This window comes from Anser cygnoides, chromosome 13 (assembly GCF_040182565.1).
Source record: "Anser cygnoides isolate HZ-2024a breed goose chromosome 13, Taihu_goose_T2T_genome, whole genome shotgun sequence".
Taxonomy (NCBI): Eukaryota; Metazoa; Chordata; class Aves; order Anseriformes; family Anatidae; genus Anser; species Anser cygnoides.
In genome coordinates, this window is record NC_089885.1 from 9,227,776 (window position 1) to 9,254,888 (window position 27,113).

Sequence of the window (27,113 nt, forward strand, 5' to 3'; positions counted from 1 at the left end):
ATTATGAAATAATGAAGAGGGATGAGTTTGAGTATTCCTCAGAATACCATTGTATTAGGTAAATCCAAACCTGGAAAGCTTAAGCCTACCAAAAAAAATAAAATGTGGTGGGATTCATTCTAAGGAACCTCATATTTTGCAAAGCTGTTTGACAAACACTTCATGAACAACATGATTTACATTATTTTTGCTTTGTTTCTGATTATTGGAAATAAAAATATATAACCCTGTATTCATGTCTTACTAGTCCTGTGGCACCTGTACTGAATCTTTGTATGAAATCATACACATGCAAGATCAAAACAGAGATAGGAAGTAGAATGTGCTTAATTATGGCAAGTGCAGCTCATATCCTCCTCCACAACACAATTTATTAGTATCTAATAGAATTGTAATGTTTCTCATTCTACATTTTTACAGCTGCATCAAAATATTAAAGTGTGAATTGCAATTAAACTCACACAGTGCTCTTAGCATAATTTCCCTTGTATTAATACTTAGCAAACCAAGTTATTGGTGTAATATTACTCTTGATACTGGTTGTCATAAAGGGATAAAGCCTCCAAATAGTAATAAAGTATATTTTACTGGAGAGTGAGCAGCAGTATAAAAAAACATTATGCTACTGGAGTTGTTAATTTCTGTGTAAGGGGGTGGGGAGAGAAAGGCTTTTGACTCTTTAAATTATAGTTTGCAGGTTAGTACACCAACTCACTTAATCTCTCTAAACAGGTAATTTACTTGCTTTCTGAAAGCACCCATGTGCAAGGAAATGCTAGTGCACTCCAGGGATGATTCTAAGATTGATTGCTTGGTTCTAGTCACCAATAACAGTATGTATTCTGCTAAGCTCTATTTTACATGTGTCTAAAATCTTCAAAGATGTGCTCTGTTTTACATGCATCTACAATCTTTAAAGATTTGAGGAAAAAACAGAAGGGTGATATTTGTTTCAGATAACTTCAATTTATGAGTGTATGGCCTGACTGATTGATGAATTTTGAAGCAGAAGGGAATTTTAATAAGCAGAAGGGCAAAACTACTATTTGCAAATGGCAATAGGTACATTAATTAAGGTTTGAGCAATTGCAGGTGTGATATGCTTATATTATCCATTAGGAAGGTGCATTATGTATTTGTCAGCTGGTCCTTAGATTTTTCACTCAGCTGTAGCTTTTTGCCATTTATAATTCAGAACAAAGCTTTGCAAGAACACACTCATGGAAGCGATTGAGAGATTTAGCGTTTGTTCATGGAGGGAAAAACAAAAAGACTAAATTAAATGCCATAAAGTAGACACAACCTTGGTAGGACTGTCCAAGCTGGACTGTTCTATAAACATGTCTGGAAGTGAAACTTAAATGACAAGGTTTAAATGGGTGCTGCTGGATTTATGAATTCACTTGGTAAAGCAAAGCATTTCATGTTTCAAGTGTTGACCCATACTGTAACCAGAAATGGGGCTGCAGTGCGGTCAACATGTTTGATCCAGAGTTAAACCAGTTACTCAATTGTCAGAAGCCACGGAGACTTGACCGTGCAGGATGCAACAAAAAAAATCCCAGTGACATTGTGCAGTCTGTCATGAAAACAAGAGACCATTTTATTAAGTTAACAATAGAATCTCAGTCTCAAGGAGATGCTATAAGGTTTTGAAAGAGATCATCTTGACTTGTTCCAGGTACACTTGTGTTTTTGCTAGCATCCCATGTGCGCTACCAATAAACGATCCCGCTCAGCTGTTGCCCTCCAATTTGCAGAGCCATTTCTGTTGGTGGGGATTTCTCTCACTTCCAGCTGAGAAGTCCCTTTGCACCCAGATTAAAGACTGGTGGGTAACAGAGGTGGATCCTCAAACTCCAGTCCATCCACAGTGCCACATAACATCACGGAGCAAGATATAAAGAAAAACTTCCAATGCTGCTGCAGGCGCCAGTCCCACCTGCCATTGCTGTTTGGTTGTTTTTTTTTTTTTAAACAGCATAGGCTTCTCTGTGACAATTACTGGTGATAGATCCTCTGATGTGGACAGGCTGAACGTGGGATTCTATCACAGCCTGCAGAATTAACACTGTTTGTAGCGTCTGGGATTTGCTGTGTCATTCATGAATTGCTGAGATAACCACATCATTGCAATGTGTCACACATTTCATATTTTTCCTCCCCTTTCCTTACCCTTCCCTTATATTTTATCTCCCAGAAGTTTAATCTCTCCTGTCTAAGCCACCAGCTACCAGAGTAGAGCTGAGCACCTGAACATGCTGAAAAGGCCATTAATTGCCAGGCAGCCTGTGATGGGAGGTCAGGCTGCTCCCTCCTCACAGCACGCTGTGGTGTTTCACCCTGCTGGGCAGCTGAGCTCCACCACAGCAGCTCATTCCCCCTCCTCAAAGGGGGAATGGGAGAAAATACAATGGAAAAGGACTCAAGGGTTGAGACAAAGACAGGGAGTTCATTCACCAATTACTGTCACAGACAAAACAGACTTGACATAGGGAGATTAATATAATTTATTGCCTATCACCAGCATACCAGAGCAGTGAGAAACTAAAAGCAAACTGAGAACACCTTCCCCCATCCACCCTCTTCTATCTCCTCCCCCTGAGAGGTGCAGGGGAACAGGGAATGGGGTCAGTCCCTGACACAGCATCTCTGCCACTTGTGGTCACTCTCTGCCCCTGCTCCACATGGGGTCCCTCCCACTGGATGCCATCCTTCCCAAACTGATCCTGCGTGGGCTTCCCACAGCCTCCAGCTCTTCAAGTGGTGCTCCAACATGGGTCCATACCACGGGGGTCCAACCTTCAGGAGCAGACTGCTCCAGCACATGTGGCAGCTCCCACCTGACCTCCTGCTCCTGCAGGGGCTCTCCATGGGCCGCAGCCTCCTCCAGGCCACATCCACCTGCTCCACCTGGGGCTCCTCCACGGGCTGCAGTGTGGAGATCTGCTCCGTGTGGGACCCATGGGCTGCAGGGGCCTCAGGGGAACTGCTGCTGCGTGCCTGGAGCACCTCCTGCCCTCCTGCTGCACTGACCTGGGGTCTGCAGGGCTGGTTCTCTCTCCTCTCTCCCAGCTGCTGTTGTGCAGCAGTTTTTTTCCCCTTCTTTAAATCCGTTCTCCCAGATGCACAACCAACATCACTCAGGTCTCAGCTCTGGCCAGCAGCAGGTCCCTTTTTGATCAGCTGGAGCTGGCTCTGATCTGCCACGGGGCAGCTGCTGGGCTCTGCACATAGAAGCCACCCCTGCAGTCCCCCTGCTACCAAACCCTTGCCACGTGAACCCAATACATGTAAGGAGGTTTCTCTCCAACTCTCGTGCTGCCGCACCCAGTGCAATAACCATTCCTGACCACCAGCAATGGTGACATTACTTTTGCTTGCAAGGCTACGAGAGCTTGGTGGGCTGAAGACTACAGAGGCGGCATGCTGAGTCTGTATAAAAAGTGGCTAAGTTTTCAAGGGTCTAACCCAGAGACTATTTAAATTCAGTAAAAAAAGTTTCAAATGTATCCCCTAATATCTCAAGCATATCTCAAATATCTCGAGCAAATTCACCCCAGACTGTGGGGAAGTTTATTCATCTAAGTCTGGCTGAAAGTAAAATTCTCAATTCCTTCCTGTATTCCTCATGGCACATTTCCTAACAGTATAATTTCCAGGAAAATGATCAAAATATCATTAAGAAATGTCAGCACTCTCAGTCAAGCTCCTTTCAGAAATACAAGCAGTGTGCAGCAGACGTAATAAAGTCATGATTAGGAATGTCCTTTAAATCACAGGAAAGGGAGGCAGAGTGGATGTGCCCTATTCCATCTCTGAACAGGTTCTTTGCGTGACTGTGAGCAAGCACATAACTAGCAAACGCCCAGGCATAACTCAATTCTTTAATGCCTGTAAAGTTATTTGTACTTCTGCACTACCCAGCAGTAGCAATAACATCATTTTCTACCTGCACATTGGAAGCTACTGACAAGCCAACTCAGAAACATGTCACAGAAACTGCATCCTTGCTCATCCTAGCTTCAGAGCAGAGGCAAAGCAGCAGCTGAGCCAGGGAGTGCAAGAACAGAGGCTGATGTGGTCCTAATATGATATTAGCAATGGTTGCTGTTATCCCAGAGTTGGATTGGGTTTTACTCTGGGAAACAATGCATGGTGAAGCAGGAGAGAAGGACACCAGAGAAAGAATTATAATGCTGAAGAAATGGGTTCTGCATCGTTTTCAGTTTCCTACAGGAGTCATTTAACATGCCTGTCCCTGCTAGCTCACCCCAAGCTCCTCGATCTCCTCCCAGCCAGGTTTCTGCTAACAAGTCCATGCACACCAAACAAGGCAGACGCGTGTGCCAGAAGTCATCCATTTGTCCCACGATCATGTTAGTGTAATTAGCCACACATCACTGGCTGCTAGGACTACATTTGAGAAGACATTCTTCATTGCTTGGTCTCCTGCAAAGAAATGGCAACAAGGTCTCTGCAGAAAGAGCGCTGAGGAAGTGAATTTGGATAACCCTAGGCGTTTTATGAAGCAGCGTTTAATAGTGAAACTATTTCACAGACAAATTCTAAAAGCAATTTCGAAAAAAATTATACAGTAAGATAATCAAGTGCATCTCTGCAGGTAGCAGTAGGTTTTTGTGTTGACTGTTTCATTTTCTGAAGGAAATACAGCCCACGAGACAGCAGAAAAGGTTGAGCCCTCACATGGCATTATTCCAGGGAGCTATTCCTGGCTCATTTCCAGAAAGGACACTCCCAGGATGGATTTTTCTATTCCAGAACAAAAGAGCTTCATTTTGGATTTCTTCAACCTTTTTAGAAACAATAGCTAACCTGTTAATTTGGCAGACTCTGCCAAATCAACTCCCCTGGGTAGACACCCCCTTTATTGTAAGGGGCTTTTTCTTAGATCCAGGTAAGATGTTAAACTTAGGATACCAATATAGATGTGAATTAAAGGAAAAAATGTGTGGAAAGTACCGAATGCATAAAGCACCTATTAAAGATGACATGGGGTTGGAGATCCTAACTGCAACCCCAGCCTAGTACCTGTGGATGGAGAGAAACAAACCTCAGTTTATCTCATGGAAACACCACCACATGCATGTTTGTATCATTAGTAAGTCAGTCACAGAACAGGTACAGGAGCACTTTTTGGACAAGAAAGCTCCTGATCTTCAGGCATGGTAAAGGACGGGGTCAAACCAATCAAAGGGTTCTCTGTGAGCCTATTTCTTTCTCAAAAAACAAGCCCTGCAAATCCTAAATCCACCTATGTCTAGGTTGCCAGATTTGAAGCAGATACCAGATTGTTTTACTTCCTAAGTTTGAACCTAGCAAACAAACAAACCCAAACAAACCCAAAACCACAAGATAATACACATGGGAGCCGTGAGCTTTTCTTAAAGCTGAAATGATTCTTTCATGAAACAAAATATTGCTGTTAGCCCACTCTTGCTGTAAATATAATCAGTGCCAAAAGGTACATTGGCTTCCCTAGCCTCATTTGTCCAGCTCAGTCATAAAACAGTAGAAGAAGCCAGCGCCTAGATGCCAGCTGAAACTGTGGCAAAGGCAGAGCTGGAGACCCGCTCATCCTGTTCTACCTGGTGCAAAGAGCACATAAAGGCACCCAGAAAGCATTTGACTTATAGGTAAGGTGACAGTATTTCTGAAATAAAAGATTGGAATACTTTTGTAGTGACTTTTTTAGGGTCATAAAAAAGACAAAATGCCCATTTACAAAAGATGCGTGCTGGTGTTGTTACTGCCAGCCTGCGAGGCGATAGCTACACTTGCATATTACTTATAGTGTAGGTTTATTTCCAGACACTCAGTGTTCGGGAGACATTTATCATATACCACTGAACAACTAACATCCGCTTTGAGCAGAGGAACAGCTTTAAATGTCTCTGCTTACCCAACTTTTCCTCTCTTCACTCCTCTGTTTGCAGACAGAACACTTGTTCTGCTGGACTGCTTATTCCTAACAAACACGGAACAAATTCTTCTCAGGCTTGGAAGAGAGCAACTTGTAGTTATTAAAACAGAAAGAGAAGCAAAAGAAGAAAACTGGGTCACTGATGTGTCAAAAGAAAAAAATTGCTGGGATGTTGTGAGACCAAAATAAAAAATAAAATCAAGATTGCCCCATGTTTTGTTATAGAAGAGGCAAAGAGCAAGGATCTTCAAAAGAAGGTAGATTACATTATTGTGCTATACCGTGACTCCTCTGAGCTGCCAAAGGGCTGGCAAATCCAATAGCTTATGACCAGAAATAAAGAGCAATTATAGCTGGGCAATGGAAATTTGATACCTCCAAACATATCAACTCTTATGCTGATGCCTCCCAGCAAAGAATGGAAGCTGGATTGGTGGGTTTCAAATACAAACTTATATTGTCTGTTTAATTCTGCTTTTATTTAATGCCTCTGTCTTTTAGCTGGCATTAACTTTAATGTAATATTGAAGGCTTTGCTTTTTAATAGCATCATAAGTGTAAATATAATAGTTATATAATAATAATAATAAATCAAGAATGTACTAGAGTCATTGCAGTTACTAATAATAATGTTAAGAGTGTATGATGCATCTAAAGTTCAGTACCTTAGAGAGTTAATTAAGTCCTAAGTTAATTGGCAATGATCCTATTTGTAGACAGGAAATGTAGCTGATTATCTTGTTTATACTTAAACGAGTAACTGAGGTCATAACAAGACTTTTTGGTGTATTATTGATTGATTTATAATTTCCTAATTAATTTTGATCGACTTTTCAAGTATCTTGCTTCTTGACTTAATTCTTTGCTTCTGGGGAGATGAAGCTACTGACAGGACTGCTGGTAACATAGTCACAGTCTCTTTTCTCCTATGAAATGCAGTTTTTGCAACTCTGCTGTACTTTAAAGATGTTATACTACTCCAGACAAAGCTCTTGTAGCAAAAAAACAAACCTACTTACTGTTTTCATAACATCATGCCTACCTTTACCTGGCATCTCCAATGCTCCTGTGTGTACCCTAAGACAAGTTACGTTTAATTACTCAGACGAACACTGCTACTTCATCTGGTGTGTTCCTATTAATTCTACGAATGTTACCATTTTATTGCTTCAGGAAATGATTAATTTTTAAAATTAGTTAATGGGTACATATATGAAAAACAAACCCAGGTAATGCTTTCCAGATTAGCATTATGGGGAATATAAACAATCCTTTACAAGGCAGCTTTGTTCCATCACAGCCTGTTCAGCATCTTAAACCTTTAATTGCAAGTGGCTTCTCCCCATACATTCTTATCCAACCATCCAAAAGTACATCAGCTATTACGCAGACCTTAAAAAAAAGTATAGTGTTAAAATTCAGCTCCTGTGAAGGAACTGGACAAAAAGGACTGTTAGCTCACGGCACCTCCAGTGAATAAATGCTTTTGCTGCAGGCACATAGTATCAGATAAAATTAGCAACTCATTTACCTTGCCATGTTAGGCTAGAATATAGGCACAGAATGGTGAAGGGTGACAGCGGATGGGAATGCTTTTGACCAGGAAAGTCAGAGCAGGGGTGAAGCGGGCAGCAGTCCTGCTGCTGCAGCGAGAGCTGCAGGAGCCCCTGTACTGATGCTACCAACTCATCTCCTGCAGCACAGCCCCTGGGAGACAGGTCACACGGACAGCGCTTTGTTCCCTGTAGGCTGATTTGGATAAGCTACATGTCCTCCCGGCAAGAAGGCAGATCAGCCCAGATATAATTATAGGCCAAGCGATATGCAGGAAATTCATGTTTGGCAGCGTCAGAGAATCAGAGGCGACAAATCAATTCCAGGAGAACAAAGAGTTGGAGCTGAGAAAAAGTAACGAGACTTTTTAAAAACACAAGTGCAAATTGAAATGATAGCACTTTATAAAAGGCCAAAGCAGCGCAGATACAGACATATTGCAAGTCTCCACCACTCAGGCAGCAAATAGTAAATGGTGCAAAATTGAAACTACTTTTTGGCTGTGGATACAGAGCAGTCCCAGAACAGTATAACTGCTTTCCTTCTGTCTGCCACTCTCCCCTTCACATTAAGCCTCGGTTGTTTTTCTTCCCCCACCCCTCAAGCTTAAGATTTAACTGACTAAACCAGGATTCTTTTTCCCTTCCTTTCTGTTAATGGGGACGTTCTCACTTAATATTGTGACCATTTCTTTACACTGATGCAAAAACTCTTCTACTTGATTAAATTTTATTCTATTACTAGACTTTCCTACTTCCTTCAAGTCCCACTTCAGTAGCCCTTAAGGGCCACTGTTTTGTGCTGTTCTCCTTTCAGGCCATGTGATTCATAGCAAAGCATTCATTCAGTTTAATCACAGATGTTCAGTGCTGAACATTGTACCAAGCACTCTGCCCGGACCCTCCTCGTGGTCAGCTCAGTACTTGCCAACATCACCCAACTCCCCAATGATGGAAGGTGGAAGTTATCCCTTGAAAAAAAAAACACACAGCATTTTCTTTAAAAAAATCACACCAGCTGACTTACTGCATCTGTCTCCTGCAGAGATGGCATGAGTTTCCTAGATCAAACTGCTCCCAGAGCTTGCAGCGTTTTGGACATAGGCACCCCGATGCTGAAGGAGAACATCTATTCATCTATGCTGTGACTTAGTCCAGTTAGGGTTTATTAGCTGTAATGAAGCCTCAGCCTGACACAGACACATGATATGCATTTTCACTGGTGGAACTGGGAGCAGGTTTTGGCCCACACTCCCTTGGATCAGGCTTAATTTAAGTTAGTGTTGCTTCCCATACACCATTTTAAGGACGTTTGACTACCTATATTCATGAAGGCAAGCAGCTTGCAAAAGGTGGGGAACACAAACTGGGAGTGAATGACAGATACAGTGCTGGAAGAGTTTGTACACCTTCAACTCTCTGTGCCAGGCCAGCACCCTGCTGTTCTCTTTGGGACAGCCTGAGCAGGGCAATGCAACAGAAGTTCCTGCTTTTATTGTTCTGTCCTGAAGTTTATGGCCTACTTCAAAAAATAAAACTAAGTTACAAAACTATTATAACACCATTTATTTCCCTGGTTGATGCTCTGTGGAGAGAAGACTGCCAGTAACGTTTCTGTGGAGTAAACATCTTTCTTTTTGCCTACTCAATGTATTCTCAATTAAAAATATATTAATAGACACGATCCTCAGCTGCACTCATTTACATAAAATGAGCGCCAAATGGTACAGAGCCTCCTGCGCCATCCTTTTCTGAACAGATATGAAATGCCTGGAGAGCACTGTAATGATCTGGTTATTTCCTATACAGCAGTGAATGCACAGTGATGCTAACCATTTCCAGTACATTGCAGTTTGCTCCTGTTTTTCTTAATCACAAATGGGACTTTAAACAAAACAAATTAAAATTCTGACGTAGTACACAACTCTTAACAAAACTAATACCCTGTTCAGAAATGCCATGCAATTTATGAGCAGTATCCTCTGGATAGCAACCAAGAGGAAACACAAAGGTCCAGATGCACAAGAAGTGGAAGCAGCCTAGCCTAAAATCATTTCTGATGTCAACCATGTAGTATTTAATAAGTGGACTGGTCACTGCTTTTTTTGAAAGGGTAGGGAAGAAAGGCATGCTTCTCAGGGTCACCTGATTTCAATCAACAAAAATGTACAGGTGAACTTCCAGTGAAGAACACGTCAACCCCAGCAGCCAGCATTTTAAGAACTGTTGCAGAAATTTCATCCTGTTCAGTCCTTTACTTGTGTTGAGGGTGAGAGGGGCAGAAGCAGCACACAATCATTCTGCCAAAAATAAGCTACCTAAAACACAGTGTGTAAAGAGCTCCGGTCGGCTGCATGCAATAGTCTTTACAATCAACATCACCAAAAGCCCAAACAGCCTCACCTGGACACAAGAGCTTCAGCTGCACACCCCATGCTTCCAGCTTGGGGGTGTCTGACAGCAGCTCTGATGGGGACAGGCACTTTTGAAGTGGCTCTGGCTCAAACCATGCCACATCTCAGTTTAGTTTCAACCAAAAGGAAACCCATTTACCTACCCTGGATCAGCCCTGCAGTGCAAGCCAGGACACGCAGCCTGGCCAGGCCAGAGCTGGTGTTAAACACCATCCCAAGGCCATGCAGCACAGGCGCCGGGTCCTCAGCCCCAGCTGGTTTGCTCAACCTTTGCTGCACCAGTTCTAAAGCTTCTTGCATATATATGTGGGCAGAGAACTCAGCATGTGCATACAGGTATCCTTTTCTATACAGAGAAGTATTTCTGGGTTTTCAGGCTGGAGGTTGGAATCTTCAAGTGATTATAATTTATTTATTTTTTTTTAATTAGAAAGCCCTTCTCACTCTAACATTAACTTTCCAAGTATTGTTTCATAGGTCATTTCTCCCTCTCCAGCCATGACTTTGCTAATGTCCCCACCCTTTTCTTGGCCATAGTTTGATGTTTCGATACATTTCAACAGCTTTTGATTTCTTTGTTTTGTTGAGGTCCCCCACCCCCAGCTTGTGAGCTCCTGATTTTGTTATCCAACCCATGCTTCCTCCTGTCCAGTGCTGTTACAGCCATGTATGTCTGCCCTCTGCAAATTAATATTACCATTGCTATGCTTCGATGCTTTGTATTTCCAGCTCCTCTGAACCTCTTACTTTAGAACACTGTTGTGCAATATTATATCAAATAAATGAGTAACCACTTCATACTGCTCTTGTATTTATGAATAACCAGAGAAATTTCTTTTTTGGCAGTGAATGAGAAATTAGATGTACTTTAAAGGCTCCTAAAATGTATTTTCAGTTGCTACCAGATGAAATCAAAGAGACAAAATTACTTTTCTCTGCTTAAATATTTCATTGATTTTTCCTAGAAGACAATTCTCCCTCCTCTCTTAATCCAAGGCACGCCTGATTATTCCTAGCTACACCGTGAGGCATACTTTATAGATCTAGACCTGTTCAGAGCATTTATAAAGAGCAGCCCACAGTAACGTTAAATGCATTTTAGTGCATATATTCTACCTGTATAGACTAGTGCTGGAACTTTATAACAAAGGAACTGAATTTGACTCTGTGCCCGACATGCTTGTCGACAAATACTGTGTCTGCAGTGCTAAATTACACCCATATTCTAGCTGCCCATGGCTTCACACAACCCGTGCACATTAATTGTTCCATCCAGAAACAAAATTGAGAGAGGCATGTGGGACTGTGGATGGAGAGGGGGACATGCTTATTGAAATTCATGTACCGCTCTGCTTGATTCCCCAAGCCACACACGGGAACGTTCAGCCATAGGCAGCTGCATCGCTGTCTCTGGGAGAGGGAAGAACTGGGGCAGAACTGTTCCACTTTGCGGTTCCCTGCTGGTCACAGCTCTTCAGACGTGTGAGGCATAAACCCAGGAACCTGGCCCGTTGGGTTTTGGTGCCTGAAAACCCAAAATAAAATGTGTATAGAACTACTGTGGTAACTGTCACAACTCCTGTGTTTAAATCAGACCCCAGAAATTTTCCACAGAAAACACAAAGCCTTACAATTTTTCACTATATAAAAGCAAAATATGTTCATACGTTCTTCCAAGAAGAGATCAAACACCTTCCCCCAGATGTGCCTAACAACCTGCCCACCATTTTAGTGACAAACTTCTTTCGTCTCTCCAAAATAGAAACAGCAAAATACAAGTGTTTTCATATCAAAAAAGCAACTTCCTACCACACAGACAGGCCACACACAATTACAGCAGCACCCAGGTATGCTGCATCTGTGCTTTGGCTCTCTACAAAGCTGCGCACAGCCCTTTGCTGGTGTCACTTCCTTAGAAGCATCGGTTATTTCAGCAGGAAGCTCTGCACAGCGGCCATCCCAACATCAGGGCAAGCTTGAAAATGAAAGCAATTTGATTTCAAAAGCCCATTTGTTAATTCTTACCAACTGGTGCAAGTCAAGACATCCTTTCCTGTTACTCCAGTGCAAAACCACTCCATTCAGAGCACGGATATGTGTCTTACCTTGCAAATTGCAGAAGCAGCCCAGACTCTGGGCTTTTTGCACCATTTGAGGTGAAGCAAGGAAAGAGTTGCTTTTCATAGAGTTCCAACATTCATCTCTCTGAACATGACTTCTCTGCACAGTATCTGACCGAATATAGCCCACAGGGAGAAATACAAGTACAACACATTTGTTTCTGGCTAGATTGAGTTTTGCAAGTGCAGATAACTTTTTAATATTTTAAAATACATTTTGAATTACAATTATAATTAGGCAAGGAGCTTTTTTCTCCATAATCACATGAAATGGCCCAAGCAATTTACTGTTCCAATTTTCATATTCATAGAGCAAATATTAGACTGTCCAGTTACATTATTGGACAATAGATAACGATCCTAGGTCATGCTGTATGTTCTTTTTAAGTAGATATGTAATATGGAAGGTTAAAAAAAAGTATTCTTCTAAAATTACGAGGGGGGGTTGTATATTTTTTTTAACCTGGCTGAGAATTGTAATTCTAATTAGAAAAGGAGCCAAATTATTTCTTAACATCTTCGATCCACAGCTTGTGGGACAGTACAACCCTGAGCTGAAACAACTGCACATCTTCAAAGCAGACATTTAAAAATATGAACCCATTTATGTCAGACCCCTGTGAACCCATTAGTCCAAAGCTAGAGGCATGGCACAAGACGATGCATAAGAGTATCATCTGCTAATTGAAAAAATGAAGCTAATTAAGTATATATTTGCTCAGCACAAATTAGGAAAAACCATCATTCTGCCAATCCCACCTGCCAGATCCCATTTCATTAGCAGTCATTGCAAGCATCTAGTCTTCAATAAATCATATTTTCAAGGATCCTAAAAATCCACATTTCCATACATAAGTGTGTTGCCTTGAACTCTACATATCAGTTCTATGTTTGTACCCAACTGGATCCTGTCACACTGCACTCTTCAGGCACGCAGCTGCTTTTCTGTCTTTGGTGTTTTAAACAAAATTAAAATGAGACTTAACACTTTTAATTAGATGTTTAATTCATGCTTTTGTGAGCTATTTCCTTCCAATCTGAATTTTGTCACACAACTATAACAGTCTTTCCACTGCCAATTTTTTTTTCAAATGCTAACTCAGTGTCTCATAAAGGATGTGTAACGTACAATTTGGTAAAGAATTTGAAAGTGAAAGTATCATTTGTTAGTAAAGGAGGAACGCTTCCTAACTGTCACAATCTGTGGCTGTGAAAATATGCAATGTTCAGAACAAAACCCTCCAAAACCAAAGGAACAGTTTAAAGACGTTTCTACAGAGGATACTGCAAGGACAAAGTTTAAGGAACTAGTTGAAAGTTGAGCGGAACTTGACTCTTACAAATGACACCTAAGTGTTTTTGCTACTTCTGTGGGTTTTATTTCTAAAGAAACACATCTAAATAATCCTCTGAAAATAAACAAAATTGGAGTCAACTATTTGAAGAAGGCAACAGGGAGCAGCCCAGTTCTCAGAAGGATCTGTTTCCGCCTTTACTGGCATTTGGTGCGCTTACAAGTACTGCTTTCTAAATTTTTTGACAGCAGCTAAGTGCCATCCAGCCACAGTAAGGTCCCATCAAGAATGCAGCATATACATACCAGGCTAAGTCCTCCTGCTGTCAGTTACTGTTTTTAACCACTCGTGGAGGGTGAGCAGGATTTGGCCTGTCCTCAGGACCACATTGCCCACGCTGTATCTCAGCATGTGCTGCTTAGGCAGAGCTCTCTCCCTTCCTATTTCCCTGCAACCTATTACCTGATACACTGTCAGTATCACCGGCTGGCTGGCACTTTGTTGGTTCATTCATTGCCCCATTGCACAGTGTGGGGGACATCTTTGTTGCTGCATGTCGCCATAGGAATAAACTTCACACAGGTTGTGGAAGCAACATCAACTCACATGTTTCTAGGTGCCTTTGTAAGGGCATCTGTTCATCCTTCCAAAGGCACCTGTACTATCAGCATAATGGATTGTTAATAGTGGTAAAGATCTGCTCTGTAGGCCAAGAATCCTGGTTCAGCTGCACCTGGTGCTTGTGGCCTAAAAGGAATATCCCTGCTAATCTCCTCATTCATCCTCTCACATGCATCTAGCTAACCTGGTTATCCTGCCCACAGTTTCCTGGGTGTGTTTTACCTGCACTGCCTCACTGTGCATGCTTGGGCCAGCCTCTGACTGGGCCCAGAGGCAACTCTAGGGCTTGCTGAGACCTCAACCTTGAGCTGCAGACAGCTTCTATTCAGTGATGGAGACAGTTTTTGAGGATGTTCCTGAGCTAGCTGAGTTTTTTTTTTTTTTAAATTGCTGATTCTGTATTGAATGCTACTGCTCAACCGTACTGCAGCCAGGAGCTTTTGGGACAGCATTTTTAGAGGTAAAATTATGAATTACTATTGCTTTGGCAACAGAACTACCCCAGCAAGAAGCAGTCTGTCTCATACCAAAGCATCCTGCCAGGACAGGAACATTCCAACTGAGCATTACATGGCCTTGACTGCTGATAAATACTGTAAAAATAACTACCAGTTGCTATTTATTAACAGGGACATTCGCAGCATAAAAAAGGTGCCATCAGACTACAAGAAGCACTGACTGGAGGAAGGAGAACCTCAGCAATGCGGCCTGGGCAGCCTGAGAACACGCAGGTTCATGCCTTGCCTGACTCCTTCCTCTCCCTGTGGCACAACAGGCCAGCCTTCACCTCAGAGGCCACGTTCTCCTTGTGTCAGCTAACACACTGGATCACGATTTGAAAACACAAGAAAAAGCTATGTAGGAATCAAACCCACAACAACTAGAGTCTGGATTTCACTCCAGGCGAGTGTGCAAAAGCCTACTCTAAGGATAATTTATTCCCTTACCTATGTACTTCAGCCAAGTTCTCACCAAAGCAAGGCCAAAACCTCAGCAGTCAGCAAGGGAGAGCCTGCAGAGCTCCTGAGCCCCTCAGCAGTGAGGCACACGGGCACGGGCCGCAACCAGCGGGTCACTGCAGCCGGGCCTCATGCACACAGGTCAACATCTCCAGGCCTGGCTTCCCCACCTGCACTCAAACCACTCCAGACACCCCTCCCAAAGCCTGTTAACCAACCAGAGGCCTAGTTAAATCACTTTAGGGGGAAATTGAAATCAAAGATTTTTTTTATTTATTATTTTTTGCATCCAGCTGAAATGGATTGTTTAGTATTACCAAAATATAGTCCTTCAAGTGGGCTTGTGGCTCCGTGGAGATGTGAAAAGACTGGGAGCAGTCTGAATGAAAGGCAATAGCTTTTTTGGGGAGGAGCAAAAGCATTTTTCTCTTTTAACGCAGCTACTAATGAGATAGCAGAAGTGACTTATAAAGAAAACGTACAAACATTAGACTGCTGTGAATTATGCAGTTTGGTAAGAGATAAAATAATAATTGGCTCACCATCAAGACCAAATCCCCAAGCTGCTTGTAGGATCATGATCGGAGTGGCGTTGACTCATCTCTTTTGCATACCTCCTGGTACACAGCATTCCCAGCATACCGACAGCTGCATCCACAAACAGACCGCGAAGCCAGCAGCCACCACAACCCCGAGCAAGCAGAGGTGGCCTCTGTGCCAGCCCACCCTTACTCTGAAAGCACATTTTGTACAATCAACAGCTCTACACACCACCAACTCTCAACCATTTCTCCTTCCTTTATCTCTTCAGGTGGCACTTCCCTCCCACCCACACCTGCAAAGGATTGAGGCATTCAGTCAGCCGACTGGGATGGTTAGTGGCCAGCTGGGCATTAATTTGTTGGTAGAAGGAGGCGTTGCTAGTACTAGGGGCCCTCTCTGGCTCAGTGCCTTTAAGGAGCTGCCGTAGCAGTTCTAGGCTGCCTGATAACCTCCTTGCCACCTCCCTGGGTGGTTGTAGTAGAAGTATGGCAATTTTCTTTGGAAGGGCAGGAACCTGCAATATAATTAAATATGTCAAGTCAGTTCTGATCCAGTGTGTGGAGACCCCAGGGTAATTTGCTTCCCTTTATAAACCTGAACTTGATTTGCTTAATTTCTTTCTAGATGAACCTGAACGCTAGTTTTCAATTCTCATGGCCTCTTATTTATTATTTTTTAGACAGTTCATCCCTCCAGACACAAATCATAATTACCAGAGACCAGAGGGAAAGAGCCCAAATTCAAATGAATACATATATACATGTGTGTGTGTGCGCGCGCACGTGTATATTAAGCCGCTGCCTGTCAAAGGCAGTTTAATGAAGCTGGAGGAAAGCTTTTAAATAAAGTCATGGAGAATGTCAAGCAACATGAAGCAACCTAGTTAAACACAGAAAAAACTGTCCTCCCTTTCATTTGGCTCCTGATTTATGTCAAGCTGAAATAAATGATAATAACACAAGGTTATTAGAGTTCTCTATGATATAAATACGAAGCATATGCATTTAGAAACTTTAACACTATAAAACATAGATGGAAGCACACCATCCATAAGTTCCAAACCATCTCATTTAAAACACACACAAAGAACACCAAAAAGAGATAGCACGAGAAAAAAAGACGAAAGTCTCTGAACACTTTCAGAAGCACAATTCTCTCTAACAGGGATATTAGCACAAAATTGTTTGAAGGGAGAGACTGGCTGCCGTACAAAAATGCCAATATCATGTTTAATTTTCATCAAACCTTAAGAAAAACCTCCTGCACGTATATTAGTTTTACAGTTGTAAAAAGACATAACCCCAGCAGGGTGCAGAAACATGCTGCAAAGGAGCATGAACCACCTCAGGAGCCCACTGCCCACCCTGCTCTGGTACCAAGCTGTGTAGTGGAGAACTCTGGTGCTCTGTAATAGCCTTGTGAGGAAATATCACTGGTGTGAAATGGCTATGTACATCCTGCATGTGTTTCTTTGCTCCCCACATCCTGTGCGCACACACTCACAGCCCACTGGGGTTGCCCTGTGGGCAGGATGTGTGTGCAGCCCTGGTAGTTTCCTAGTGCCTCATCATTTTCCTCATTTTCTGGGTTGGAAAATCTCAGTAAAAATTTCTATGAACATACCTGCAGAACATAAATTTACAGGGAAGTGGCGATGCTGATAGTAGCTCTGTCTTTTCCCAGCCTCTTTTGCAGCGAAGCATTCTGATAGTGAATATATTTGACTATAAATAATAATAAACTTTACAGAAAGGAAATGAATATTTTTATACATCTCGGTTCAACAGGCTCCAGTTTAATTCTAAGCCCTTCATTTGAGAAATCAGCTGTGAGGGCGATTGTATGTCGGAATATCCAAGCCAATGAAGTTATGTTGAAGCTATTTCAAGAACAAGTAGGAAGTGTAATTTAAAGTGATAAGACCAGTAAAGTACAGAGCCTTTGAATATTTTCCTCTACATATGACTTAAGATCTAATTACTGTTAGTAAAAGCAAACTCTTTGTGTCAGAAAGAGTGCTTACTTCAGTGGCTGCAGATTGAAACCTCTAGTTAGTCCATTTTATATTCAGAAAAATATTAGCCCATAATTTTTTTTAATACTTTCAGTGAAGATATTTTTGGAACTGCAATAAATTTCTCATTACATATAATACACTACTGTCTGATACATTTTTTTTTTAATTTTTACCTTAAAATTATGTCTAAATGGGACAGTCCAATTATGTCTGATTTAATGTTCTAATGTAATCCTGTGTGATTACAAGAAAGGTCTTGGGTTATTTAACAAATGACGTTTTAGATTTATTACAAAAGTGATATCAGATATATAGGACCTGTGGGGAGCCAATTAAACTTTCTTGGAGATCATCTGCTTGGCAGTGTCCTCCTGCCACTAACGTACCACCTTACTTGCAGAAATAACCAGCTTGCTGTTCAGTGGCTGGGGAACTAGACCTAAGATCAGGGCTGTAATCTTTAGGAGAGAAGAGGAGGAAGACAAAGAGTAGAAGATTGCAGTTATTTTCATTACTGAGCTTGTCAGAACAGCCGCCCCATGGAAATAGCCTGGCCTCCTTGTCTGTAGTATCTTCAAAGAGTCAATGGCAGTGAGAAACTCTACCTGAGTAAATATGTAAGTGGGCTGGACTGCCAGAGCTCAGGTAGAGGCTTACTATAGCTGGCAATTAGAAAAGCTAGCTTTTAATTGCAAACGAGGAAGATTTGTTCAGCAGTGGACATGTATCCATGTGATGACTCTGTTACAGCATCATTTTCAGGAGCAAACTTGCACTTCGAGATGGATTTATTGGAATTTTTATAGCTGTACTTCTGGTCATGAGATATTGATTTTACTGCTAGACATAAATGAGGTAAAATAAAGGGGAAAAAAATCCTAAGCTTTATCTCACTGACCAGAGCTATATCTGCTGTCGAAGACTTTTGCTCATATAGGCATGTTAGTATTGCTCAGTTCTGTCACAGCAGTCTTTGTGTAGCCAGGCCATACAAGGGAAGTTTAGTATCACTCCAGTGAAGCCACTCGTAGAAGTAAAATAAGCTTCCTAGGAGAAGTGCAATTTTAGCAGAATAATTCTGTTTATATAGCAGCTTTCACTGGTGCAATTATGATGACTAGATATTACACTCCTCTTTCTCTGCACCTGAGAGGATTCATTCCTGTGCCAAGAATACCTACAGACCAGGCCAGAAGCAAAAGTTGAGTTAATTAGAATACAGATAAGCTCTTTATGACTTACCTCTGTTTTGCCACTCTTATTACACAAGCAAAACGAGAGTCATCTCATTAAGCTAGAAACTGTACCAGCACTCATCTTCCTGCTACTGGTTTCTAGTTGGAAACCAGCTGCAGCGATGGATGAAGTGAAGAACAGGCAGGTACAGACACGGAAGGATCAAGGGAGCAGCCAGTCATCACAGGAAATACAATAATCTTTTCATCACTAGCTGTATCCAAATCATTTAAACATTGCAACCAGCAACAATCATGTCACACAACAACCCTCATACTGTCTCAGCATGCATTGTAACCCTTTATATATTCCCATTCAGCCCTCAGAAATCTTATACTCGTGTTATTTCGTTATTGCTTGTTTGTTTTTCCTCCTTCGCTGCAGACCAGCTCTGCTGGTCCTGCTACCTGGCCGTATTAGTGCTCATCAAGTGCAAAGCAGAGCACGCAATACACTTTTTCAGAGCGCTTGAGCATGAACTATTGTTCACTCTGGATTACCCCTGCCCTGCTTTGCTCCATAACTTTTCCCAGTGCGGTGATCAACCCGTCCTCCAATCAGCTTTACAGCCTCACCAACAATACTGCTCCATAGATCAGCCCCGTTTGCCGCAGGATCCTGACGACTTTATGCCTCCAGCCTGCCACTTCGCGCTGCCCCGAACTACGCGACGAGTGGAAGTCCCAAGGTTGTTTGTAAACTAGCACGTCTTGTGCAGCCAGCAGGCTGGCCTGGGCAATAATTTGATGTATTTCATACTCAAGTAGGAGTGTCAACTGTTAAACCCATTCCTTGCTAAAAATAAAAGCTACATAATAAGCCTGATACTGTAGATCACTTTAAACCAGATACTGTAATCCCCACTTGAGACAGATACATGACCTATTAAATTAAACATAGATTCCCTCAAATTACATGCAGAATCTCTCTCAGATCAGACTGACTCCATTACTTTATGCAGTAAACAGAAATATTGAACTCCTGTATATATGTGGGCATGATGTATACGGTTACTTATCAGCTTTTGTATATTCATGCTGTATTAGTAGAGCTGTGCCTTGAAACAAAAACAGTATTGACAACATTTTAAAACCCAAATGCCTGATTCCATCTTCCTAAACACAGAGTTAATTTTGTTAACAAAATACATCTTTGTTTTCTGAAGAGGCAAAATCTGTGGCAGGTAAATATACTCAGACCTTAAAAAGGTCATCTATATTAAGGTGCTGATAAATTAAATTGTGGACCCAAATTTTAAAGCAGATCTTAAAAACTGAAAATAAAATAAAATAAAATAAAATAAAATAAAACAAAACAAAACAAAACAAAACAAAACAAAACAAAACAAAACAAAACAGAGCCGGCAGCCCTGGGAATGCCCTTATATTTGAATAATTCCACTGAGATGGTCTAGATTTTTCCGATGAAACACATTTCTGCAGAATTTGCAGCTCAATAAACTGTTGTATTTTACAACTTTCTAGTTGTCTTCATTCTGTCACTGAAGGTTGCTCTGGTGATTTTGCAAAGGAAACACTGAGGAGAGCCGTAAGGTGACAACAGAAAAGAATAGAGCCCTGTGCCCTGGTGTGGTGAGAGGTGGCTGCTCATGCCAAAACCTGACTCACATTTTCATCATTCCTGATATGGGCAGAAGAATCAGTACTGTCTTCATATGGATTACTGCAGAAAGAAAGAAACAGGTTATGCATATTTTATGCCTGTGTGGCACCTACTTAATGTGTTTTACCACCTACTGAGCATGGGCTGGACACTGCATTATACGATTATGTACAGGGTTAAAGCAGATTACTGCTGAGTACCCACACCCAGAGTTTCACAGCTGCTCTGTTGCTTTGGCACACAACCAGGGCTTTCGTCCAACATAGCTCAGCAAAACTGCTACCTCCATGTCTTGCAGCAACTCTCCTTTATTTATTCAGATTTATCACCACACCTATCAAGCTCCTCTCTTTAGCATGTTTTTTAGCATGTTTTTTTTTCTATTTTTCTTTCTTTCCTTTTTTTTTTTTCCTGACTGCCTCAAACTTTCTCATCTCCTCAGCTTTTTTTTTTTCCCTTTTTTTTTTTTTTTTTTTTTTTTTTCTGAGGGCTCACTACAAAACTGGGGCTCTTTCTGTTCTTGGTGTGCCAGAGCAGCTCTGGAATTCCCACATCAAACTCCCAATGGGGAATGCCAAATGGGATCAAATGCATCTGAAAAACAACAGCCAACTGACCAAACAAATGAATAAGCAAAAAACCTAAGTAGGTTATGTGAGGCCGCCATCCAGGTGGATGCAACAAATAACGCTTGCACTTCTAGAATGAGGATAAATCAAGATGATGCAGTCTGTAGCAATATTACCGGCGTAGTATTTTCCCACGCACTGAAACAAAGTTCTCTTGAGCAATTCCTGCAGTGGATGAGTCACTGTCTGTCTTGGATGGTTTATTCAGTATTATTTCTGTTAAGCAAGAATGGAGGAGAAATCTTTTTCTCCAGTGTATGTGAGCCTTCATGTTTCCAAGTACCGCGCTGATGCAATAGACTGTTCTACTCCCAGTCACTCTCCAGTTGTAGTAAGGTGTCTCTCAATAGGCCTGTGGTTTTCCAAACATCATATCCATGTGTGGAAGCAACGAAGCTGAGTGTACTTTGTACTGTTACAGGATGATATGCTCCTGAGCTGTGTGTTAGTCATCCGGCACCAAGGCTGCAGAGGTAGCAGCGATAACATATCCCTGAATGGGGACACCAGCTGATGGTGGTGGGAAGTGCGATGCCTTTCTCGGAGGTCACGGCATTGGAGAGCAGCTGTGACTGGGAAGAGCTGAAGCCATTCCTCTCTGAGAAAGTGTGAAGCCAGCCTATATATTGGTGAAGCCACTTCAGGGATATGCTTCAGCAGTAAGACATGACAAGTTGTGAATTACTGCGCATTAATTCAAGCCTAGCATATTGTCAAGTATGGGGCCAAAGGGCTAAGAGCTATCCATACAACTAGGTGTGAATTAATTCACACTAGTTCGCACACTTAAGTGTCTTATTGTGATAATAGATTTAATACTCCTAAAATGTTATTTTAAAATATCTATATATTATTAATTAAGATATAAGACTTATGCCTCCTGAACACTGAATTATATCTCAATGAAACCATTGCTCAAAATTCTTATTAACCCAGAAGGTCACTCAATTTTTCCTGCCCACTCGGTATTAATAAATAGTATAAACTGTACAGACCGTTCAATCTCTTTGTTACAGGAACTATCATCATCAAAAGGGAAATCCCTCTTCCTGTATGTAAAATTAATGCTGAAGTATGTGGTTGGATAAATGCTTCCTGCATGTAGATATTCAGCCATACATTTCTGGATTTCTCTTTGATAAGTAGGTGCTGGCTCCCACTGACTGATTATGTGCAAAAACCATACCGAGAGGAAAGGTGCCTGTACACAAGCTTTAATCAATGAACTTTGCTACTTGTCAATTCATATTTCCAAAGCGCATGCATTGAAATGAGAGTCATTATGGATGTGCCAATTAGTAAGAAAAATACATTGGGCTTTTGTCTCTTGCCAGTGGAGGTCAAGGTACTCTAATTTTAATAGAGTCTCCTCCAGAGAAGAGCTAAAAAACAGATTGGGTGGAGCCCAGCCCTGAGGAAAGTCTATTGAAGCTGATGGGAATTGCCCAGAGTGGGTCAGACTCATTCGCTTCTACCAGGAATGAGTTTGGTCCCCTGGGAACAGTTAAATATTCAATCCATTTCTGGGTTTTGTTTTGTTTTGCCTTTTTTCTTTTTTTTTTTTTTTTTTTTTTTAAACTGAGTCTTGGGCTTCCGAGCTGTTTATAAGAGAAAATGATGTAGTAAATTATGTAAGATAAATGATACAGTCTGGCAGTGTGAGAAATCTACTATTCGTAACTAATTCTAATTTTTTAAGCTACTGTATGTCACAGCTAAAGCAGCACATGCTATCACGGAGCTGTCTTTTAGATTTACTACTTGTGTTAGTGTTTCATCTCTGGTTTGTTTAAAATGTTTGGGGGGCTTGAGTCTGTGGTGCTGTGCTGAGGCTGTGAGCTGCATATAAAAGGCTGAAAACGCCCTTCTGCAGTTGGTGGATGAGCAGAGAGGTCTGCCGTAGAAGCAAATCGAAGTAAATGACCAACAGGCATTTAAATGTTTTTGTATCAAAAGGCAGCTCTACCAAAGGGTGACACTGGAAGGCCTTGGCATGGGTGAAGACAAGCTCCTGCAGACCTGTAGGGAGCAGAAGCCATCAGATCTGAGCCTTAGTACAAAGGCAGCCGTGAGAACACGCGCCCCCCGTGCACTGGCTAAGCAGACCTGTCTCCTCTTAAGACAGAAGGCTTCCAAGTAAAGGTTTTTACATTTTATTGATCTTTGTCTTTTATCTTCCTTTGCAGCGAACCTTTCCAACAGCACAAACATTTTATTAGACAGTTACATCGTTGTGGCTGCTATATGTTCCTTACTGAGTGCACCTTTTCTCTGCCATCAGATTTTTGCCTTACCAAGCAAGTTAATAAATTATCTAGTTACGAGCTTTGATTGCATCACGTCCCAACTGCTCTCTCCGAGCAGCCACGTTACCCGAGATATTAGCAGGCAGAGCTGCTCTGACCTCATTTACTGGGCAAGCAGGAGCGTTCCCGAACCGCAGACCCCAGAGCATAGTGAAACCCTTGTCTCCTTCCAGGACAAGCCACGGAGCCCGAACCACAGGAGCGTAACCTTGGATGTCCGTTAGCCTTTCAGGCTCTGCTGCATGGGTAAGCAGTGAAAAGAGACAGTATCTAAGCATCTGGGAAAAAAGTCTATGACAGGTTTATTTGATATTTTTACTGGAGACCATACAATTACTGGAATACCTGGATTTATTTGAATGGAAGTATTATAGAAATATTCTCTCCAGTGGTTTCCTGTATGGAGAGGAAATTTCATTTTGCAGCCAAAATTTTGTCTGAGGGTCACAACCTCGTTCCCAATGCTGAAAAACTGTTGGAACTCACCCTCTAATAAAGTGAAAGTCTTCCAAAGAGATCAACCCCTCCTTGGCCCAGGACGGAGGGAGCACGCCAGGTGCCGCCTGGGGCCAGAGCAGCGAGCGGCCAGGCCAGCATGGCACGGCCGGTGCTCTCCGTCAGCAAACCCATGCAAAGAACAGCATCCTCACCAGGACCTGTGCTGGGGCTCAGTGCTTGGAGGGACAGACACACAGCAGAAATACAAACATGAAATGTGAGTGAATATCGCTCTGCCTCCTGCGCAAGCAGGCACCAGCGGTTTCAGAAGAGCATCACAAGGAAAGCTGTACGAGATCTTGGCTGGTGCAAAATCCAGTTGGGGTTTGCTTTCTCACGGAGTTACTTCTGGTTGCTGTCTTATTAGTGAAACCTTTTAAACATGCAAAGCTTGTGGCTGAAATGGGACTTCAGAAGTACTGGTCTGAACACTTTGAAATGAAACTGAAAGATTCATTTTGGAAATCTGGATGGCATGGTACAGCCTTGCTCTAACCTATTTGCTTTCAGTGGAAGCAGCTGCCGTGGCCATCTCTGTGCTAGTGTGTATTACCAAAAAAAAAAAAAAAGACAGAAATCCTGTCCTCTTTTTTCTTTTATTTTCCCAGCATCTGCCAGACTAGATGAGAGCTAGAGGCCACCTAGTCCAGCTTCCTGTCTCTGATAGCAGCCAGAACCAGATGCCTTGAACGAATGCATCTGAAATCTTAGTTTTGGCACAAAGGGAATAATCTACCCCCCTTGATGGGTTCATCTTAATCTCTAGGAGTGGGAAAGTGTTTGAAACTCTGAGGTATGAGCTCTTACGTCCTTTCTACAACTCTCTTAGCGTTAATTATAGTAACTCTGGCACCTCTAAAAGCTTGTTGTAACATTTGGCACTGTGTCGAGAGTAAAGTGTGTTGAAAGAAGAAAACAGGACCTCTAAAAAAGCTGAGGCGGTGCTGGGATTATTGACTCAAAGACCTCAGTGAGGGAACATAACACAGGGTCATATTTCCCAGTAATAACATGGGTGGTTGACTTCCCAGCATAAGGAAAAACTGGAAAAATTGGAACTCATGTTGTTTTGGATGGAGCCCAAGAAGTTACTGGAGATTTACAATTAGATCATGCAGAAACTGTGGGCTGATTTGGTTTCGTTTTTTCAAACAGATGTTGGAGAGGTCCCACAAGAAGTGGTGTGGAGGGCGGCTGTATTAGTAACTGAAATAAGTGTAGCTAATTCCAATTTAATACTGTACTTTATGCACTGCAATCACTTTCCTAAGTGTAAATACCAAGCATATTAATTATTCCATGGTAATTTTCTAGCCTTATAATTAAGTCGTTTTTCCTTCAAAAGAACCTATAGAGCTGTGGCTCAGATTTTCAGCAGGCATTTCTCCTATTGGCAACAACATCATCTATTCCCATTGTCAGCGATGAGCTCTTCTGACTAAGAGGGAAACTGACAGTAACATCTATATCAGATCATCTGGAATGGGCCAACTGCACGTTGCATTAAAACACGAAGTGGAGAGCAGTCCTATGGGCCCAAGGTTAACAGACCCGTTCCATCTGCAATTCCTGTCATTCCTGGGTGCAGTCTGTAAGCTGCCACATGTCACAGGCACTTGCAGAAGATACACGAGTTACCAAAAGCTGACCACAGTAAGATGAGTATAAGCAGTTCTGGGGCTCCTGGTCAGTGTGGGTTTGTACCGTAAAATTTAATTTTCTTCTGGGGCACTGGAGACTTTTTTGGTGTGAGAGATGGCACACGGAGTAGTATCTGATAGACTTTTTCAAATAATTCATCTTATTTGATGTCTCAGGAGTCATTTCTGCTTTCCTGTGCTTGGGTACTGATGCTACCAGTCTGGTTTTACCAATTGTCCTCAAGGACAATTATTTTGTGTGGTTATATTCTTAATTATATCATACAGTACCCAGGAAGCAAGCTATTTCCCTGTTGTCCACTATTAACAGAAACCCAGTATCACCACCAGTACTAAATACTGTAGTCAGAAATCACATTACGTAGAAAACAATCTCATTTTCTTTTCCCTAAAAAAAAGAAAACAAAATAAAATCAAAGCACAGTTTGATGTTCCTGGCTCTCTGGTGTTTATTCTCTAAATACTGGAGGACACAGAGAGTCCTAATGGGGAAAATGCCCATCTGGGCAATCAGCCCCTCACAGAGCTCCCACTGGATTCCTTGGAAGTCCTGCATGCAGAGCACAGAGCAAGCAAATCCCACGTGGACGATCCTCCCTTCTGCACAGGCACCTGTCAAAAATAAATTCTCCCCGTGCTTTTGACAAAGCACAAATAAGCTTCTAGAAGGTCTGCAGTGGTATCAATGTCCTCTAAAAATAGAGCTTCAGCCCTTTCTGAGCATAACATCAGGAAACCATCATCACGTAGCAGTCGTCCGGCCTGCTGCCATGGTGCTTCTCCCATACTCTCACGCTGTGGATTAGCCAAGCCTTTCATTCCTCCATTAGTCACCTGTCGTATTTGGAAGATCGTAACCAGTAAATAAGCAACTGTGTGACTCCTGTAAGCTTGGTATATTCATACCTTTTAGCATGGCTGTAAACTGTTAATATTTACGTTTCAAAAGCAAAGGAATTTGGTGCTCCTGACTCATTCTTCCTCAACAGAGACAGCTGTGCTATGCAGCATCCTCTGTCTGAAGGTGATTAAAGGTTGATGCTTAATCAGCCATGGTTCTTTTTTTAAAAGTTGAGAGGGAACAGAGTATATTTGTGGGCTGGGGCTGGAGATGGGTGAGCTAACCTTTAGACACCTCTGACAGTCTGCTCTGATGTGTATTTAGTTAGGTGAATGAAGACTATAGAATAATCAATTATTCTATCCCATGACAGGTCAATTGCTTATTTTAGAACTGTCTTGGGTGGTTGATTATTTAATTTCCTTGAAAGCAAGAAAAATAATCATTGTGAAAGTTGCTAATATACTCCAGGTGAAATGCAACTAAACTGTTCATTCCAATATTCACATTAGCCAAAGTATACTCACGGTTTTGCATTTTGACCCCTAGCTCCTTCCATGTCACAAAATAATTATAAAAATTATTAAATGATTTTAAACTATTGAATTCTAATTTTTTTAATGATTGACTTGACATTTCAATTCATTAGCTTTCAACCTGAATTGAAATTTATTCCACAGTCCTTTTCTTATGTTCCAACTTTGTTGTTTACATGATTGTCACTAAATGAAGAAATCACTAACCAGCACTTTAATTGAATGCCATGCTTTGTATGCAGTGCACTACAATAGCACTCCATTTGTATTCACTATAAACCAATCAAAACATGAGCAATTTGATTTTTCTTTTCTCA

General features: G+C 41.8%; 1 long non-coding RNA gene across 1 annotated transcript; it reads right to left on the reverse strand.

Moving 5' to 3' along the window:
• Window positions 1-8,982: 8,982 nt before the first annotated feature.
• On the reverse strand, window positions 8,983-19,892 carry LOC125184138 (uncharacterized). Its single transcript, XR_007167560.2, has 3 exons — window positions 15,449-19,892; window positions 12,017-12,142; window positions 8,983-11,436 (listed from the first exon to the last, which is right to left on the reverse strand). It is a non-coding gene; the product is annotated as an uncharacterized lncRNA (long non-coding RNA).
• Between the last annotated feature and the right edge of the window lie 7,221 nt (window positions 19,893-27,113).